Consider the following 20,111-nt stretch of genomic DNA (forward strand, 5'->3'; position numbering starts at 1 on the left):
CCCCAAATAAGAGCATAAACCCCAAACCGAGCCTTTTCCTTATCATATCAGTATACTAAAAGTAGAAACAATGGGAATCACTGAGTACAGATCAGAAGCTAGAACCAGTAAATAAATACTAAAGGAATCTAACACTGTATGGAAAATCTTTGATTGTTGAGGGTAAGGAATTACATCTGTATTCTACGAATTAATTAAGTATGCATAATACCAGTTGATGACACACATTTGTCAGCTGAGGTATAAAAACCACAGAGTTGTTCAACAAATGTTTCCATACACAAAAAAAGTCATATTTTATGGTACTACTGAAATGTTTAGTATTCTGTTGGTATATAGAGAGGATTATTATGCAGCAATTGCTAAGTTTAAATGCTTGGTTACCAAACACAGACAATTTGTTCCCTATATTCAAAAAAGAATTAACCATGAAATTTGCTGGGTCACTAATGTTCATTTCTGACAAACCTCATCACAGCTGCTATGTTCTAGAGGAGAGGTGAAAAATTTGTCATGACAACATTGAAAAAACCAAGTGGAATGTTCAGGAGAGTAAAAGCTGGGTAAAACAAGTCTGTGGGACACATCCAGAAAGGCTCTCTGATATGGAATTTAGTCCATATAGACCTAAACCACAACCACATTATTCTTGCCAGCTAACATCATAAGATGGAAGTTATTTTTTTTCCGAAGAAAATTGGGGGGGGGGGGGGTGGCATTAGAATTTGTTTGATAAAGACAACTGTGGTAAGGTATCTCTACAAAGCATGAACTTAGTTTGAGTTGAAATTCTTGGGGTTTTCTTTCTTTCAAATATCGTGATAGTGAACCAGAAGATCCCAAATGTAAGCAAGTATTAATTGGTTATGAATGGTTTTGCAAAAGTACTAATAAATAGGATGTCATTGTCCAATGGAAAAATTCTTTGCTTAATTGTACTTTGTCCTTAATTCTTTTCAGTGTCTCTATCTCGGATCACCTATCTGTTTTTCCCAGCAGGAAGCGAGAAGCAGTCCTTCTCAGATGAGGAAGGTGATGAGAAATTTTTTTCCTTTTCATGTGTTCTAGAATTGCATGCCTATCAGCAATATTATATCTATGGGAAGGATTTTTTTTTTTTCCAAATCATTTGTAGTACTTTTTTTTTTTTTTGAGAAACACAAAATGCCTACTATTCAGGTAGACATTTTTTGTGGTTGTTGTCTAATCATGATTATTATTGAATTATTTTTACAGTTACATTGTATAGCCCTTTTCCACAAAGGTAGTAGGTGGCTGGAAGAATCATTCTCAGCACTCTACTTTGATTTTATTGGTGAGAAATGTGGTGTCCCTCTTTTCAATGCTGGACATTGGTACAGTGACTTACAGCATGCTAGTGTCTCATTTTGGGATTGATCCAAATTTGCTTTAGTTCCTTTGGCAAAAGCATGTTGTGCTTGTGTGGGGAGTCTGTCTTTTTTATTCTGTACTGCAACTGTTGACTGTACTGTTGGCATGGGCCAAACTGTCATTTTTGCTTTGTATTTGGGATGTTAATGGAAAGGTATTCACTGAACAATATGGAACATTTTGGGACACAGGATTCATTGAAGCCCAAGGAAGATCAGTTATCTCCAAATGTTCTGCAGATATTTGGGGCCAAAGGAGAAGAAAACCAAAACAAAACAAAAGGTACATACTACTCTACTATAGAGAAAATTGTCAAACTGCAGAACTAGGTGAAGACAAAAAGTAGGACTGGTATACACCTGACCTAACTTCAGCTATCTACAAAGGAAACGTGTCTCTTAGCTAGTCTCCACAGGTTTACTTTAAAGTTGATGGAGACTTAGCAAAGGTCCACATGTAGGCACTTGGTTTAGGATTAAATGAATTCCCCCACTGATTATATACTGCCTAGAGGTATGCTAAACACAAAGGGAATCCCAGATAGCTAGCCTACATTTCTACTTTGTCAGAAACTATATGTAATTGAATAAATTCTATTTTAGCTTTACAGAGAGAGAAAGATCATCTGAAGAAATACTTTGGATGCCTTAGAGACTTCTAACCAAAGACAGGTTTACTGTGCTTAGGAGGCTGGAAAATCAGTATCTGCAGTTATGGTTCATAGTTTGCTAAAACTGCATAGTTTGGGGATTGCTAAAGAAGCCAGTAAAGGTTTTCAGGAATGCTTACAATGCCTGTAGCATGAACATACCATATGTCCTTGAAGAAAGCTGTAAGTGCAAAGCACTGCACAGGTAAAACTCTGCAAAAGGATCTGGGATCTAAGTAATCCATACAGGTTGTGACAGGAAAACAGAGAAATTGTTTGTGAAATGTGCCAGACGTGTCCAGTGAAAGTCTGTGTTGCAGCATATAAAGTCAAAAGAAATACAGCAGAACACTGTTCTTCTCATTGGGACACAGATATGGCAGCCCAGTGAGCTTCCAGGCAAAGGTAGAACTATTAGAAGGAAAAGTATTTCAGAGACATATAAAAATTAAGAGTTTCAGTTAGAAACATAATGCTGAATGTTCCTCTGTATGCTCAGGACCACTCAGGAAAGTTGCAATTGAAGGACCACATGTAGTTCAGATCAACAAAGCAAATTCCCTATTCGTCATCCAAAGAGTGAAACCCAGGTAGTCCTACACTGGCCATTTGCTGTATAGGCAGCCAGCCATTTGTTTCCTGATTAATTTTTATGTTCCAGGATGAAACAAATCTCCTGACTGGTGTACTTCACTGTATGTAAATACCAGTCAGAATGCAATCCCTGAAAAAGCCAACACCGACATGGTTGCCTATTGTCTGTTCAACTGTCAAGGAGCAACAGGATGACTAGAGGCAATCTGCATTATTTATTAGAGAGACGATACATTAAGGCAAACCATTTTCCTTTTCAGAAAGGAAATATATGTTAATTCATGCACATGAGAAGGCTTACATTTTGCAAGTACCTGTGGGTAGAGGTAAATAATGTGCATTCTCCTATCTACATATTTCTTACAGATTAGATTTGCCAAGCAATACAGGGTCCTTTGTAAAAATTCAGTATAAAAAGAAAGTTACTTGGTCTTACTAATTTTTTTCTCCAGTAAGCAATTAGCAAATAAGTTTACATTTACCTTGAAGTGATCAATGTTCAGAAGACTGCCAAGATGGCTCTTTAATAGGCATGTGGTTGGCTGTAGGTCTTTTGAATGGACTGTGCTCACTGAAAGATGACCAACCAACTTTATTATTCTTGCTAGTTGAGTTGTTGTCTGCCTGCAAAAGCATTTCAGGTGGTAAAACTGGTTATTTCATTTAGCAAATAAGAAATGAATATAAATTAACTGAGAAAGTATCACCTTTCATACACTGGCAACAGAAACCTGACTGCAATAAAATATATATTGGAAGATGTTTTCAGTACTTAGGAAAATAAATTTTCTATACTTGCAGATGGTAGTCTACTTCAGTACTTCAAGCCTTTCAGTATTACGGATCCATTTCATGAAAATAATATATTGCTTATAAACTAAGTTAATCTAATATTTTTGATTAAATATAAGAGTTATTGAAAATATATTCCATAAATACTAATTTCATTTTTTTATTAGACTCACTTTTATAGTATTCATCCTCTTTTTCTGCATTTATTCTTCATAAATTTTTAAGTGGTCCTATTTTACTGACATTAAGTGTACAAGGCAAGAAGATTCCAAAGTCACAGTTGTGAATATGCGTGCTGGAAATACCTGTGTTCTCACCCGAAAAGCAAAGAGCAATAAAATAGTGTGAATTAGATCATCAGTCACTACTAAGAAGTGCATCTCAAGCACCAGAGGTTAAGAAAATCTGGATTCTCATAGGATTTTAAAAATAAAGAAGTCATCAAGAAATGTAGAATAGAAAAGTGGTTGAAAGAAAGCAGGATCTGTTCATTAAAAGATTATATATGAGGAGAATGGGTAGCATCCTGTAATTTAAATGGCTATTTTTGTGGGGGTATTTTTGTTTTTCTTAGTGCTAAGTAGTTGCAATAATAATAATTTCCATTTTATAAAGCCTCAGCTCCTTCCTTCACTTGGTGATAGTGAAATCTCATTGGTTGACAGTATAATTTCTAAATATATTGCTTCATTTATTCATCAAAGCAGTAAATAAAAGCAAATAGGTGACTGGAGAGCACAGTCTCCCAACACCTCCATCACCAACACATAACACATGGAATCGCTGGCATGCCCTGAAAAAAAGCACAAGTATCACTTGACCTGAATAAAACAAATTACTTCTTAAAAATTCTGCCTTCTACCGTCCTTCCTTCATTGACTGAAAGCATTTTCAGTTTGTCTTGTAGGTATACAAAAGGGGCCAGCTAAAAGGATTTTCACCTTAGTTTCTGACAGGTTTCAGAACAAAAATGATTTACAGGCTTGATCTGCAAAACAGATGCTCAGAGCCATTACAGAGCAGCATACTAAGCGACACATGAAAACCACTTTCATGAGAGATAATACAATAACACCCTTCCTGTACAGTGTTTTTCATCTGGGCAGCTTGTTTTCTTTTGCAAAGGAGGCTTCTGTCTTGATGCAACCAGAACTGCTCTGTGGAATGTCCCTGTCCCCTCTACCACATGCACCTAAAGGTGTGTGTCTCAGAAACCATTTCTTCAGGAGATGAAGATGACTTTCTTCAGGTTTCCAACACTAAACCTATGCAGAATGCAGGTAAACTGATATCTAAAAATCCTGGGGATCTCCAGATTTTGTATGGACATCTACACACTGTCATGGAGAAAGGGGGAATTTCCTGAACTACAGCTTCAACTTCACTTTATTCACTGAGTCAAATTTATACCATTTAATAAACGAAGAGAAGTACTGGGCCATAAGTTAATTTCTGAAGATTAGGAATGAAATTTCTCATCATTATGGGTCTCCATGAATCCTCTTCTTTTTCTAACATTTAAATATTTTAAATCAGCATTTTAAGCTTCAAATTGTTTCAAACTCTCTTGGTTTGGTTTAGACTTTTAATTCTTTGCAGATAATTTGGCATATCTCTCAATTACTGGAATGTTAGATTTCACTATTGCTCACATGCACTAAACAAAGCAAGTGTGAGTGTACTAATTAGTAATTTCACATCCTATCTGACAGATTGTTTATCCTAACATCAGTCATAGAATTTATGTATTTGGAGAAATTTGCTTCTAGAAAATATAATCTCAGGGTAAGTATAAAATGAAGGACAAAGAAAGGACGTGCTTCTTTAACTGTCAATCTAGGCTAAGTAACGAAGGGATTTCTTCCCCCTAAAAATGATGTATTGCCAGGCTTACTAAGTACCATCTTCAACTGTTCTCTTAGTGAAGTGACTGAAAAAAAAATAGTCACAAGAAAATTTTAAGCTGTGTGTGTATTTGTTTTCTGTGTGACAGGATAAAAAATAGAAGACTTTAGTTTTTTCTTTTTTTTAATTCAAAATAAATTGAGCTATGAAACTTCAAAAACATCAATCTTTTAAAAAAAAGCACCATAGTCAGAATATTTTCCCATCTGTACTTGAGGCCTCTCATTTTTCATTTTCTCATGAATATGATGCAATGAATAACCTCCAACTTTTATCCAACAGCTATCTTTCTCCATCCTTTTCCCCTTTTACTTCTATCTATATAGCTAAACTTCTACAGAGTAAATATTTCAGAAGAGCAAAGTTGCAGTACTTTATATATCTGTTGACTACTTTGCACCTTTTCTGATATTGAAGACATTTTTAAAACCTACATGACTGATCAAGGGAAAATAACTGGGACAGGAAAGTGATAACTGATATTAAAACACAAAGCTTAATAATAAAAATCTCAGCTGGAAACTAAATAATGTGAAAACAATCATTAAAAAAATAAATCTTTAATGAAAAATAAAACAGTATTAACATCATTTTCCTATTAAAATAATTTGAGTGGTGGGTCGTTGGTTTTTTGGATACAAAATTTTTAGGACAAGTTTTTTTTATAAAATGGTTTAAATCTTTAGCCCAGCACAATTCTCATCCAGATTTAGAAACTGGTCAACAGATTACTGAGGATATGCATAATAAAAAATGAGTAGCCCAGTTGTTAGTATTCTTTCTCTCAGTGAAACAGAGGGATCACACTTCATACATAATGGGATTGAGCGCACCCTCAGCAAGTTCGTGGGTGACACCAAGCTGAGTGGTGCAGTTGATTCGCTGGAGGGAAGGGATGCCATCCAGAGGGACCTTGGTGGGCTCAAGGAGTGGGCCCCTGTGAACCTCATGAAGTTCAGCAAGGCCAAGTGCAAGGTCCTGCACCTGGATCAGGGCAAACACCAGTATCAGTACAGACTGGGGCATGAATGGATTGAGAGCGGCCCTGAGGAGGACTTGGGGGTATTGGTGGACGAAAAATTCAGTATGAGTCTGGGGTCTTAAACAGTAGTCATGTTATACCAGATGTTGTTCCGGGTATGTAGATGTGAACTCCCGTTTACAACCTCTCACATCCATTTTCAGACATCTCATGTTCCTATGTGCTTCAAACAGGTACTAGGAAACCAACAAAAAGATGAAATTTCATTATAAAGCCAGTATCTGTGACCCTGTGTGGAATTAGTTTTTGGAGACTTTCCTACAGCAGAGCTGGAAATTGATGTTCAGCTTCCAGTATTTGAGTTTAAATTATCCTTCCTTTTCAAAGTATTTCCAGCACTTGATAATTCCACCTGACTACATGCATAAGCGGAGTATCATTTAGGCTCAGTACGATTCAGATGTAGACCAGTGGGGGAGTAACATAGTCTCTCATTCACGTACAATAAATTGCAGATCACAAGTAGTGTACAGGTTTGATACAAAGCACTTGTATTTCCTTCTCTGTTTCCGTTCTGAAATATCTCTGCCACTTCCTTGTCTTTCACCTGCACTCTTAATTCTTTGTGTAGAAGCTGTTAGATTTGTAGCAGCAAGCACTAGCATTTGCTGTTAAGGAGTATTAAAAATAGGCTAAGTGTGAAAAGTTTGCTATTTTGAAAACATGCCTGTGGTAAATATTTGTAAGATGCATGGTAATAGGAGTGAAAATGCAGTTAAGACATGCCCTAGGCCATGTGTCAAAAGGACAAGTTTATCTAGGCCCACCAGGATTTTTTTAAAAAGAAAAAATAGTTATGAAAATATGCTTTTTAATCATATCTGCTTGATAAAAAATGCTGTTGGGGAAAAAAACTGAGGAGGGTTCAAAATGAATGTTGGTGACTACCTCCAAAGAAAAACAATGTGGCTTAAATAAGAGATTATTGTAGTATTTAAAACTACTAGGTATGATTCCAAAAGGCAAATGGTTTAAATAACGTTAGAATGAACCCTGTCACTGATGAGGCACAGCCCACAGTACCCCAGAAAAGTGAGGAGAGCAGGTCTGGTGATGGTAACGAGCGTCAGCCACAGTCCGGGGATCACCAGACAAATCTGTGCTTGTGAGGTAGGTCCAACGTCAAACCAGGAACACAAGTTGGCAAGGCAAGGTGAGGATCAGCAAGGTACCTGGGCTGACCTGATTTAGCACTGTGGATATCCTCACCTGAGTGGAAAGTTGGACTGGCTGACCCACAGAGGTGCCAACAGACCAACATTCCTGTGAATCTGTGAATCTGAGTTCCTGTATCTGGAATGGACGAAATGGAAATGGAACTCAAAAACTGCAGTGGGCAGAAACCTGTTTTAATAACAGTTACAATGTACCTGATGACTCACAGGTCTGGTGGGCTTTGATTGCTGTATAGCCAAATAGCACCTAGAATCTTATTACATTTCAGTTCACAATGTCTTTGTGACATTTCTAGATTGTTGTAAATAAAAATAACAAGAGAAGTTATGGATTATTAGCTTTTCTACGTTGAAGCAGAAACTGAAGGTTCTGCTGGAAAACATGATGACTACATCTGAACTCATAAATAAAAGGGGCCAGCCACTATTCTGTTGCTGAAATCAAGTGGCGTGCATTGGGTTGTGTCCATGTAAGTAAATCACTTTACCTAGTCAACAGAGACTCCTCAAACAGACTGCATATAGGGAATGGTTCCTGGGTCACTTTATCCTCAAACTGTGGGCAGATATTACCTAGGGTAGTGTTGGCTTGAAATAGTGCAGAACTATGCCAGGAACTGAGCTAACAGTTACACTGTAAGAACAAGTGTATGACAGTGCTTGATCTCAAATCCTGGCCCTAATATAATCCTAATATAAACATGTAAGCAATGTGAACATTACTTAATGATTAATTGAAAAATTGTATTAAAAGTTTACACACAGTGAGATGTGCTTGGGTGACAGACGCAGATTATTGACTCACATTAGGGCCTGGAAAAATCTAATGCAATGGAAAATTTTCTCTAAATCACTGAATCCCTCACAAGTGTAAAAAACTTAAAGAGACACCATTACTAATTCAGGCCAGACCCACCATATTTTAATGCCTTTGTCTTCTTAAAGGCTTCCTGGATACGAATTTTTCCACCCCTGTTTTTCAGAAAGGAGAATGAAGCACAGATCATTAAAGAAGTACAAAATGGCATGTTCATATTGTTTCAATCTAAACGAAATGAGAAATAATCACTTAAATACCCTGGGGGTCTGACTCTAGGTCTTTTACCTGCAGTTGCACAGCAAGTCTCACAGAATACACTTGAGCTGGATTTTCTTTAGCTCTTAATAAACTATCTTGATTAGACTAAAGGATCACTTTTCACAAAGTAGGGAATGTCAAGCAAAAGGATTTTAGTATATTTATTGAGCATACTAACATCTAGATGGTCTTTACGTTTTCATTGTTCATATGATTTTTGTGAGCATAGTGTTCTTTGTTTTTTAGGTATTAAGTGAACAGTTAAAGTTACAATAAACGGGTGTTTCAAAAGCCAATTACATTTTGAATAATTGCCCCAATCCATCTCAGCAAGATTATTTCATTACATGCTTCGGAAAATGTCTAGCTGTTCGGTTACTGGTTTATACTTTTAAGTTTGAAGGTACTGGCCAAAGGATGTAGCCCTGGGTTTTCCAGGAGAGAAATTTCCCCTTATTCACAGGCCCAGCTACTTAATATCACATGTGAGCACATTTTAATAGGTGCCTGGATTTATGGGAAGTGCTTATCCAGAAGCTACGGAAGCCACTATTGATCTTCCTCCCATTTGCTGTTAAAAATACAATTTGTTTGAACTCTTGTAGTCTTTCTGTTCTAGGTTTTTTTGTTTCATTTTGGTTTTAATTATCTTCATATTTTTTAGCATAGCTTTGTTCTACCCATGCAGCCAGATGGGGCTCCCCAATTAAATTGTATTGGTATTTTTCCACCCAGGCAAACCAGTCTATTTACCTTGGCAGAGTAAAATATGTTTTCTATTTTAAAATTTATTTTACTATACATGTATCTATACATATATATGTGTAATATATGTATGCAGTATATATACATATATAGATTATATATACATAGACTTCTATAACATATATAATGCACATACAATGGTCTGAGGGTCCTACAAGACGTGTGGAGTAAGAGCACTGGTCCCCAGGGAAATATGGGAAGCAAATGATATCAGGAGGAAGGACTGGCTGAAGAGAAGGGGTGAAAGCCATACTTGCACCCCTGAAAGCTCCACTCACACCCTCTGCACCTCATACCACGATGAGGGTGGTGAAACACTGGCACAGGTTGCCCAGAGAGGTGGTAGATGCCCCATCCCTGTTAACTTTCAAGGTCAGGTTGGACGGGGCTCTGAGCAAAATGATCTCGTTGAAGATGTCCCTGTTCATTGCAGGGAGGGGGGTGGGCTAGGTGACCTTTAAAGGTCCCTTCCAACCCAAACTGTTCTATGATTCTATGATTGTATACCACCTTCGTTAGTTAAATCTCAGTACCTTATCCTAAGCTGCAACCTCCACTTGAACCCCTCTGAAATATTGTTGATAACCTCCCAGACATCATCCCAGTTACTATCTTGAAGCTTTTCTAAATCCCCATCCAGCCCACACTCTTCTGGAGAGGCTGCTGGAGGTCTGGCAGGATGCTTAAGCACATTTGAGGTAGCACAAAACTCCTGTATTTACACAACCAAATCAGTCTTTATTTTCTTGAGAAAGATGTCAACAAGAAGTGGTTCCATAGCTGAGGGTAAGCAGCAGAAACGGCACAATGGGAATTTTGCCCATTGTTGGATGTGAAGTGCAGTTTCAAGAAGGTTAGTGGCACCAAGACAGTATTGGATAATATTATACTTCATCTGAAATAATAGAATCACAAGCATCCAAAGGCTTTTGCAAAGATGTAGGCACATACGTAATTAGGTGTTTCTGACGCTTCCAGTATCACCTAATTTTTCAAGTCCAGTTTGATGGAAATCCCTGGGCCATCTTAGTGCTGGGTTATCTATTCCTCCCATCTCACATAGGTCAGATGGCTGTGCTTTGTGGTCTGCTGTGTCAGAATACATTATATAAACCTAAATTCATGATATCTGTTATCTCTCACCTGTATCTCAGGCTCCTAAAGTGCTCCTCCTAGAGAGGAGCGCCATTGCCCTAGCTTCCCTTTGTAGTCAATAGACAAGGACAGTGACTTCTGGATGGTGACACAGAATATCTGTGGCCTGAATCAGTGAAGGGGGTCTGTCCAGACTTGACTATTACGGTACTAAATCTGTAAGAGCAATGCAAATTTCCATGTACTTAAGGAGAAAGAACTACAACTTATAAGTCAGCCCCTGAGGCTACTAGTCACTTCTTGTGACTTCATTCCTTCCTACAAAAGTCAAACTCACACACGGGCACTTTTTTTCTTTTCATTTTATGAGAAATGAGGGTGGAAGTGCCATTTCACAGCATATTATCAATGTTAGTATTTTGGCTGTAATTGGACAAATCTACAAATTCTCTTGGGTATTTTAAAATAATTACCAAAGGTAGGGCCTGGAGATTTGTAGAGCTCAGTAAGCTGTAGTGGATTCACTTTCAAGGTCTCTTGTGACTTTACGTCTTAAAAAGTATATTCCAGATGCTAAGTTTTTGTCAATGATTCCAGGCTTGGAACATTTGAAATAACTGTAGAATAATAAAGTGTTTCATATGAAATATTCTGTGACCTACTTTCTCAGTCCTCCCTGGTTATGAGCTAGTGGTAGTAGGAAATGGAAAAATAACATAAAAGACACAGTGATTTAGATTACCCACCTAAACAAAGTTAAATATTGTTCCTTTCTTTGTAGTGGAAAGAAGGTTGCATATTGTGTATGAAATAGTGTATGAGCATTTGTCACTCTGTGGTAGGATGAGTTACTCGTAAGGAGTGTCTTTCATGGCTGGTTCATTGAAGAGTACTCATGGCCTGTGCAAACTGTTCTCAGAGAGGTGCTATGCCCCAGTGGCTCGAGGACTGTAATTCAGGTTATGTCACTTTTATCCTTGCCTGTGACTGTTCTTTTGTATGTTCAGGGTGAATCACTGTGTAAAAAATCCACAAAGGCAAGCATTTTTTAGATTACCAAGATCTTCCTTACTTCCTAAGATACTCAACATAAATAATTTTATAATTTATATTTTACATACAGAAAGTTGTGTATATGCAGAATATATTTATGAAACAGCGATAGTAAATAGTAACAAAAGCAGATGGTGGTTCAAGAAAAGATTTGTTGTAAGAGCAACTACTCAACTAGAATAAAAGGTGACAAAATTAGGTTTCATAAAATCAATGGCACTGTACCACAGTGTATTTGAAAACGGTTTACAGGAACTCCACAGGTGTAAAGATATTTATTTGAATTTAGAAAGATAGTGTTACGGCACAATATTAACAGGAGTGATCAGTATATGAGAGAAAAGAGCTAAAATATCAGTCCCAGATTTCTTTAACAGTGACATCTGTTCGAAGACATATATCTATGTATATAAACACGTATATATTTATAGAAGTTCATCTGCTCAAAATGTCTCATTGATCTTCAGTATTTCTGAGTGGTTCATGTACTTTTGGATGAGTTTTGGCTGAAGGTCTATTTGAGCTCATGAAAGAAGGTGAGGAAGAAGTTGTCAGGTAGCAGTCCCTTGCTCCCAAGTCCAGAAACCTTATATTTCTATATAGTGTGGGTTCTGCCACACAAGATCTGTGGGGAACTTCTAGATCACACAGTTACAACTCTTTTTCATGACCTTTTCTACACTGACATATTACTTAGATTACCCCATCACCACCTCCCAGTATAGCTCTTATGAAACAGTTTGGAACAGAAATGCTGCTTAAGAGATTTTGTGTCAGCTGCACTACAACCTTGTGCTTTTAGCAGATGCGTGCTTCCCCTCATCCTCCTCCTTCTCCCCCACTTGGTTTGTATACAAGGAAAATAATGAAAACAGAAGATGCCACCATTAAATTTTCTTTTTTCCTCTCCACTGCTGCGCAAGGAGAAAGCAATATAATTCTTCCTTTCTTAAGCTCTATAGGGTCTTATTTCAAATCCATTTCCACCCTTCTTAATTTCTTTGGAGTTGTGAAATTATATTGGTAAAATTAAAGAAATTGAAGGGGTCATGAAGCTAATCAGGGCCCTGAGCCAGGGAACCAAATGCTGGATTATATTGCTGTTTCTTTGCCTTCCCAAGGGAGCTCAGAGATCGTCCTGCATCTAACTAGCTACTGTTCAGTGTTACACTGAGCAGCAAATATATGCACCTCAGGAAAATAATGGAATTAAGTGGCAAATTAGGAACCTAAATGTGGTTAGGATAATAATATGACAACCTTTGATGAAAATTGAAGAGGATGAAAGAATTGTTATAAGATGTACTTGTAGGCTGGAAAAAGCATTTTCCAGAAGCTTAATTTCTCAAAAAAATGTCTGTTTCACAATTAAAGACTTAACTAAACTTCTTGAGTTTATAATATATAAATGTGGGGATATCTTGTGTTTGGACTATGAGGACCTTCACTGGCTTTAAGTGCTAGTCAGCAGAAGCGTAGCAAAACCTCATGATTGATAACCTGATGTCAGGGAAAGTTTACTAGGCAAAAATGTAGAAACTTGTGGGTGATTAATCACTGGAGCAAAGTCCTGAGAGAATAACTGAATTATCCATGATGTCTATAAAAAGCACAAGATGTTTTCCAGGTAGATGCATCTTAACAGAGACAAGTTAACAGATCAAGGGTAACTAGAAGAATGTAATTAATTTTTATATGCAGGAGATCACACAAAGTGATCTAATTAACTTATTTATTCCTACTCCATCTTCTCCTAGTTCTGCAACAGGAGATGTAGGTGACACAAAGGAGACTTGAGCCAAACTGAAACTTCTGAAAAGTTAGCTTACGACTAAATTGTTTTTCTTGAAGAGAAAGAATATTCTCAACACACTCTTACCAATACAAATAAACAACCAAAAGTGATCAAACAGACCTGAAGAATTTGAAAGACAAAAAAAAAAAGAATTGGATGAACTATTATTCTTAATAAATACAACATATTTGTTATTTTTCTTCAAATCCACTGTGATAAATACAGTCACTGAGGCTTTTATTCTTTAAACAATTATCCTTTTCCAAAATTATTCATTGAGGCATTATTTTCAGTTCATTCAGATCTGCCTGTAGCGTCCACTTCTCCCAAAACCACATTAGAAGTGAGACAAAAACAAGGTTGTTTTGTTTCCTGAGAGGTTTAGAAAAATATATAGCTATATAAGGAAAACAACCAAGAGCAACTTTTGATTCAGCTGTGCTGTGCATATACCTTTGCTTCTGCTTGTTTTAGAGTAGTCAATAGGAAATCAATAAGAATTTAGGGTTCTAAATAGAAGTTAAAAGCCCAGATAATTTATTGAATCTTGGCCAAAAAAGATTAAATGGCTTGTCAAAGATTGGCATGAGACTCAGGGTCTAGATCCAGATCTTCTGGTGCCTTCCACTTTACTGCACGTATAAGACCATCAGTTTCCAGATGTTTTTTTCTGTGATGCTTGTCATCCCTAACAAAACAAAACTGTGTTTCAATTCTTTACTGTACTTCATGCAGAGGTAAACTGCATGCATTTTGGGATAGGATTTGCTCTGGCGCTGGAAGCAGCCTCGCTTATTTATGGTTGCTGTCAAAACAACTTACTACTATTAATTGTTTGATCATCCTTAGGAAAAGGCTAACAAGCCCCAATTGTACATCTCTTAGAAGTGTATGAAAATAATTTAAATACATTAAAAGCCCTCAGATAGGGTGAACTTAGGGAAAGGTTGCAGAGTGAGAGAGAGAACAGTCCCCAGAGATATTTTTTTCTGATGATTTCATGGCAGTTGATATCAGTGAGATGCCTGCCAAGGCGAAAGAGCTGCAACATTTGAATGATGTCATATACAAAAAAATGGGACTGTCACACAGGCCACATGACAGACAGTGCCAAAGGCACTGAATTTGGCAGGATGTTGTCTACTTGACAGCACCTAATTCTGTTGCAATTTATTAATTTTAATTTTCATTGCTTGCTTTCCTGAAATTCCCATTTCAAGTGGGTCTTTAGACACCTATGCCATGAGAGTCTTTGACCCAAAGCTTAAAATCTAGGTAGGAAACAGAATCAGAAGGTTGAAGGAAGGGAGAGTGAAGGTGCAGGCTCTGCCTCTGCTTCCTCTCATGCCTCTTGTAGCATTCCTGGTCCACATCTCCGAGTTCACCTCTGCGCGGCTTTCCGAGCTCTTTCAGGAAGCCTCTGGCCCAGCTCGTAGCTGAAATGAACTTCTCAATTTTTATACTTTTTTAATGTTTGCCTAATGTGCTTGTGATGAACAACACACCAAATTTAGGGAATTATAGCCCTATGCAGCTGAAAGGGTATATGTGAAATGAAGAAGAGTAACCAGACTTATCTGGAAACTTAAGAACCCCCCAAGATTCTGGGTATTCAAAGTGTGCCCCTCTACACAGACATCCACTGGGGTTTGAGTGGAAAGGAGAGAAGGGACAAGCTGCTGCATTTTCTACTGTTGCAGTGGTTTACAAGTCTATAGACTGATTTGCCAAATGATTTGGAGGCATGCTTTTTAGCCAAGGTGTTATCTGTGAAATATTTGCTTTGATTGTTGGCTCTTTATCATTTATGCACTGCAGAGTCATACTCTCAAATCACAAAATTGTAGTTTTAGTCCCTGATTAGTCTACTGAAACTTTTAAAACAGAGGCATAATGAATAAATAATGCGTATCATCCTACCTGGTATGAGATTGCAGGTAAATACTGCTTTGTCCTAAAATACAGAAAAGTTTTGGTCTTCACACACTTCTTCACTAATGTTCTGTGATTAATCAAATCCTTTTGGATAACCCTGACTCCAGAAATTCAGATATTTACTCACAATGCAGCATATGTTATTGTGATAAAATTCTTCTTTTGCCTAACCTTTAATATTCCTTCTCCTAAGGACAAGAAGGGATTGAGAAAATCCCAAGATCCAAACTGAAACTATCAGTAAGAGATTGGATAATGTTTAAGTTTGAAGCTGGAATCCTCAAGATATTCATTAATAGCTAGGCTTAGAGATTTATTTTCAGCATGTTTACATTCATTGCATGCATACCTTTAAAAAATGTTCATGTCTGTGTTCATACCGTCTGACATGGGACATATTATATGAATGTGTAGGAATATATATTATCTGGCTAGTATCAAACAGATTTATTATTATTATTTTTTACTCTCAACTTTCTCCTTAACAAAAACTAAAGTTTTAGTTCTATTTAAAAAATAAGACAGGTGAAACCCACCACAGAGTAAACATCTAGTAGTCTTTCTCCTGTCTGGTTTCATAGTTCCTGAAGTAGTAAAAATACTGAGAGGTGTGGCATGCTGGTGTTATATATATATATAAATGGGTTTCTGATTTGAGCATGAGAAACAACATAATTTCACATTATTTGTTATAAACTATTTAAGGATTTTTCCCAGACATAAAAAGTTTTTACTCTCTGCAGAAACTAAAGAAAACTGCTCATTAATGCTGACAGCTTAATCATAGTTGTTGACCCACTTGTTTGGTTTAAGAAATGACAGTAGGCTTTATTTATTGAGCCACTGCTTGCGTAATTACTGGGAAACAGGTGACTGAACCAATGGAAAAATAAACAGAATAATAATAACTTTTAAATGATATGATTACTCTCCACTGAAAAGGCAACATCTGAAGTAGAATCTCTTTCTAAAAGCACTTTTAATATGTAGTTTCTTAGGTGTATTGCTTTAAAAACAAAAGAGCTGATATTCATAATTGTTCTCTGTGGCAGTATGAAATGTTCTCTTTTTTTCCTCTGAATTGCTGTAATTACCAACTGTGCTACTTAGTAGGCCCCACACATTGTTGAATTTCCATTTATCTTAGCACATTAGCTATACTTTTTCCTCCTTTTCGCTTTGCTTATTGTCTGTTTTGGCCTCTGTTCAGGGAAATATTCAAGCTTATGGAGTTCCACTGGGACTCATGCCTGCACTTAAGTACTTCACTGAATCATGATGCTTTCAAGAATTAGGGTCTTTCTGCTCTGCCAATAAAATATCTTAAGGTAATGCACAATGGATTGGAGAAAGGACAAATAGAAGTGGAAGGGAAAGTGATCTCTCTGCATATATAAGCATGTGCAACATCTGGAAATGACCGTGAGAAGAAAAACTGGACGAAAGAGTAGTGCTGTGAGTCAATAGGAGCCTAAGTGGAGAACCTGAAAAAGATGGTAGAAGCTCAAATCAAGATTTCTAGTTATTTATCTGTTTGAAAAGACTATGGCTAGAACAGATTAAGAAAAAGAAATTAATTTATTTTAAAGAATAGGAAAACAAAGAAGTAAAAATAGTGTTTTCAACTCTCACTGCAGCTTCTCCTTATTTGAAAGACTCAGGAATCAATTTATCTAAGTCATAGAAGTCCATCAGAAACTACTGAAAATGCAGAGCTCATTTTACGTAAAAAAAGGTGAGCAGTCCTTGGAATGAAATTATTGCAAGACAGATGTCTGCAGAAAAGATTTTCATCAGAGTTAGTTAGGTGAAGAAAATCCCATGAAATTTTTGTTCAGATGTAAAGAAAGAAGTACTTTTCTTTCAAATGTTCACTGAGGTTTTTGACCTTTTCTGACTGTAGACTTTCCCCAGTAAAAGGAAAGAAAGAAAAATGGGCCTCCAGGTCTAAACTGATTTGTATAGAATGATCTTATTTTCTGCCATAAAATGGTACAGAAATGTCTTAGCATTTATTTTTAACTAATGAGAAAAATAGCTAAGATTTAAATCCTGCAGAATTCCTGAAAAAACTGGAATAATTGTTTTCACTCACCCGAATGTTTAATTTAATAAAAAAGGAATGTTTCAAGAGAACCTGACAATTATGGTAACAATTGCATGGAATACATGGAAATGTTTAATTTTTACAATACCAAAAATGTATTCTTTTATTTGCTTAGATCTATGAAAAATATATTTATATAGTGCTTTTTTAATGTATCTCATACAGTAAATTTACTATCTAGTGAACAGGAAGATAAGGAATAACAAATCTTACAGTGTTTGAATCTTTTTCATAATTTTATTTTTCATTTGATGGGAAATTTTAAAATATCAGGTATTTATTTTTGTATAGAGCAACAAATGAATATTTTAGAATTTTCCAAAGATCAATAAATATGGTTCCTGATTTTTTAAAATATTTTCTAGTTCTTTAGAGGGTTGAGTAGAGGCTATGATAATATGCCAATTTAAATCTCTCATATTTTTATTAGTCTTTCTGAATGTTACGCTGGAAGTACTTTCCAGTGCATGGAGCAGGCTGCTGCTAAAATTGCATTAAGCGTGTTGTTTTGTGAGGCAAGATTTACATGCATAAATCACAGAAAAGTCACATTTGTTTCCAAATGACACAATGCCCCCGGACTTTCAAAAATTCATCTGCTTTGCTTGAGCTGAGGAACAAAGATTAATCTAAAACTACAAGGAAGACTGAAGAGTCAATTCATCCAAAATGAAATTGTTTAACAGATTTTATGAAGCTTATGTGAATTGAAATTGCTAAAATTTCGTTCCTGGTTCCATGTGCTTATCTGCAGAGCTCATTTCCCCAGAATGTTCAAGGAAGTGTAACTCCATGACTAAATAGTTGTTTAGTAAAGGAGTTTAATAAGAAGCAACAGCAGATCCATTTCTTGGGAAAGAAATGCATGCTAATTTATGGGATGGTTTAATAATTTTTCAAGTTCATTTTCAATGTTATTTTCAATGCTGTTATTTTCTTCTGCTTTGGTTTTAGATCTGTTTTTACAAGTGTACTGGACTCTGAAGCCTGCCCGCCTATTTGAAGTTTTCAACTTTGTTTACTGATTAACAATGCCAGAAGCTGAAGATGAAATTTTACTCATTTTAATTAGCTTTCTTCACCCACTGCACAAATGAAGTATGAGTTTATTTAACGCGACAGTGTGTGTACAGAGCCAGTGATTTGACTTTTGCTCTTTAATACATTCCTTCAAGTTGCTATACTCGGCGATTCATTTACATCAATAATTGAAAAGTCATCAATCTCATCTTGACTTGAGAGCCTTGCCATACTTGCTAATGATATGCATGACTGGTCCTCACAATAAGAACGTACCATAATTTTAAAAAAAAATTAATTTACATTCTGTAAATTAATCAATATAAACTGCAATGATAGCATTTTAAAAACAACCCCTCTTGATCTATTGCAAGTTGTTTGTTCCCATTGGTGATAAGACTGGGCTTTTTCCTTCCCCTCATTCCTAAGAATGAGAAGTCTTGCTGTTACTTGCCATAATAAGAATAAGACAGGATGATGGCAAAGCACTTTTTGTTAATCTTTGATTAATCGTGAATCTCATCCTATGGAGTAAGGATCACCATTTGACACGATAAAACACAGTAGTAACAGTTAGATTCCTTTAATATCTGGTATTTCAGAATATAATTTAACAGAATATATATTGATGGGACAAGGGGTAAAGGCTTTAAACTGAAAGAGGGTAGATTTAGATTAGATGTAAGGAAGAAGTTCTTCACTGTGAGGGAGGTGAGGCACTGGCACAGGTTGCCCAGAGAGGCTGTGGCTGCCCCATCCCTGGCAGTGTCCAAGGCCAGGTTGGATGGGGCTTTGAGCAACCTCGTCTAGTGGAAGGTGTCCCTGCCCATAGCAGGGGGGTTGGAACTAGATGATCTTTAAGGTCCCTTCCAACCCAAACCCTTCTATGATTCAATGATAAAAATTATTCAGAATATAATAAATACTACTAAAAATAATAAGCCTGGTTAAACATTTAATATTTTATTTGTTTTATAAGTGAGTAAACTGAAGGTCAGAGGAGTTAAAAGATGTAATCAGTTCTAGAAATATATCCCTCTAGCCTTGATTCCGATTGCCTCAAGTGTTGCTGTGTCTTATTCCTTAAGGACAGGAGTCAGCACTGTGACTTAAGTTACAAACTGCCCTGTTATGGAAGGTAATAGCTGGTTTTCTTCCTTGTTCAAAGCTCAGTAGATGCAATATTTTGTTATGAGGGTGAGATTAATAAAGGAAAGGAAGGCTACCTGTTGGCTTTATTGCTTAGTTTTATACTGGGCTGCAGAGAGATGAAGAATTGTGTCTGAAAGCTACAAAGGCAGATCTAGCAGAGTGTAATTATTTGCTGCCTTTATAAAATTAACTAAATAATTAAGTATCTTAGGTGTCAGTTGTACTCTCATGCTATGGAAAGGAAGGAGGCAAGGACCAAGGCCAAGTCTCATTTTATGTGGGATAGATTTTAGTTCTCATGGACCACATTTATCATTTGCACCCAGTGAGGATGAGTGCTGGTGTCCCTGTGTACCTGGCACAAAACTACACAATTGAAAGCAGAGATTTTCCATCTGGTTGGGAACAGAGTAGGAGACTGCCAAGGAGGTCACTTAGAATCATAGAATGGTTTGGGTTGGAAGAGACCTCAAAGATCACCTAGTTCCAACTCCCCTGCCTTTTAATATTGAAAGGCCACAATAAGGTCTCCTCAGAGCCTTCTCTTCTGCAGGCTGAACAT

This window comes from Aquila chrysaetos, chromosome 15, assembly GCF_900496995.4.
Source record: "Aquila chrysaetos chrysaetos chromosome 15, bAquChr1.4, whole genome shotgun sequence".
Classification (NCBI taxonomy): Eukaryota; Metazoa; Chordata; class Aves; order Accipitriformes; family Accipitridae; genus Aquila; species Aquila chrysaetos.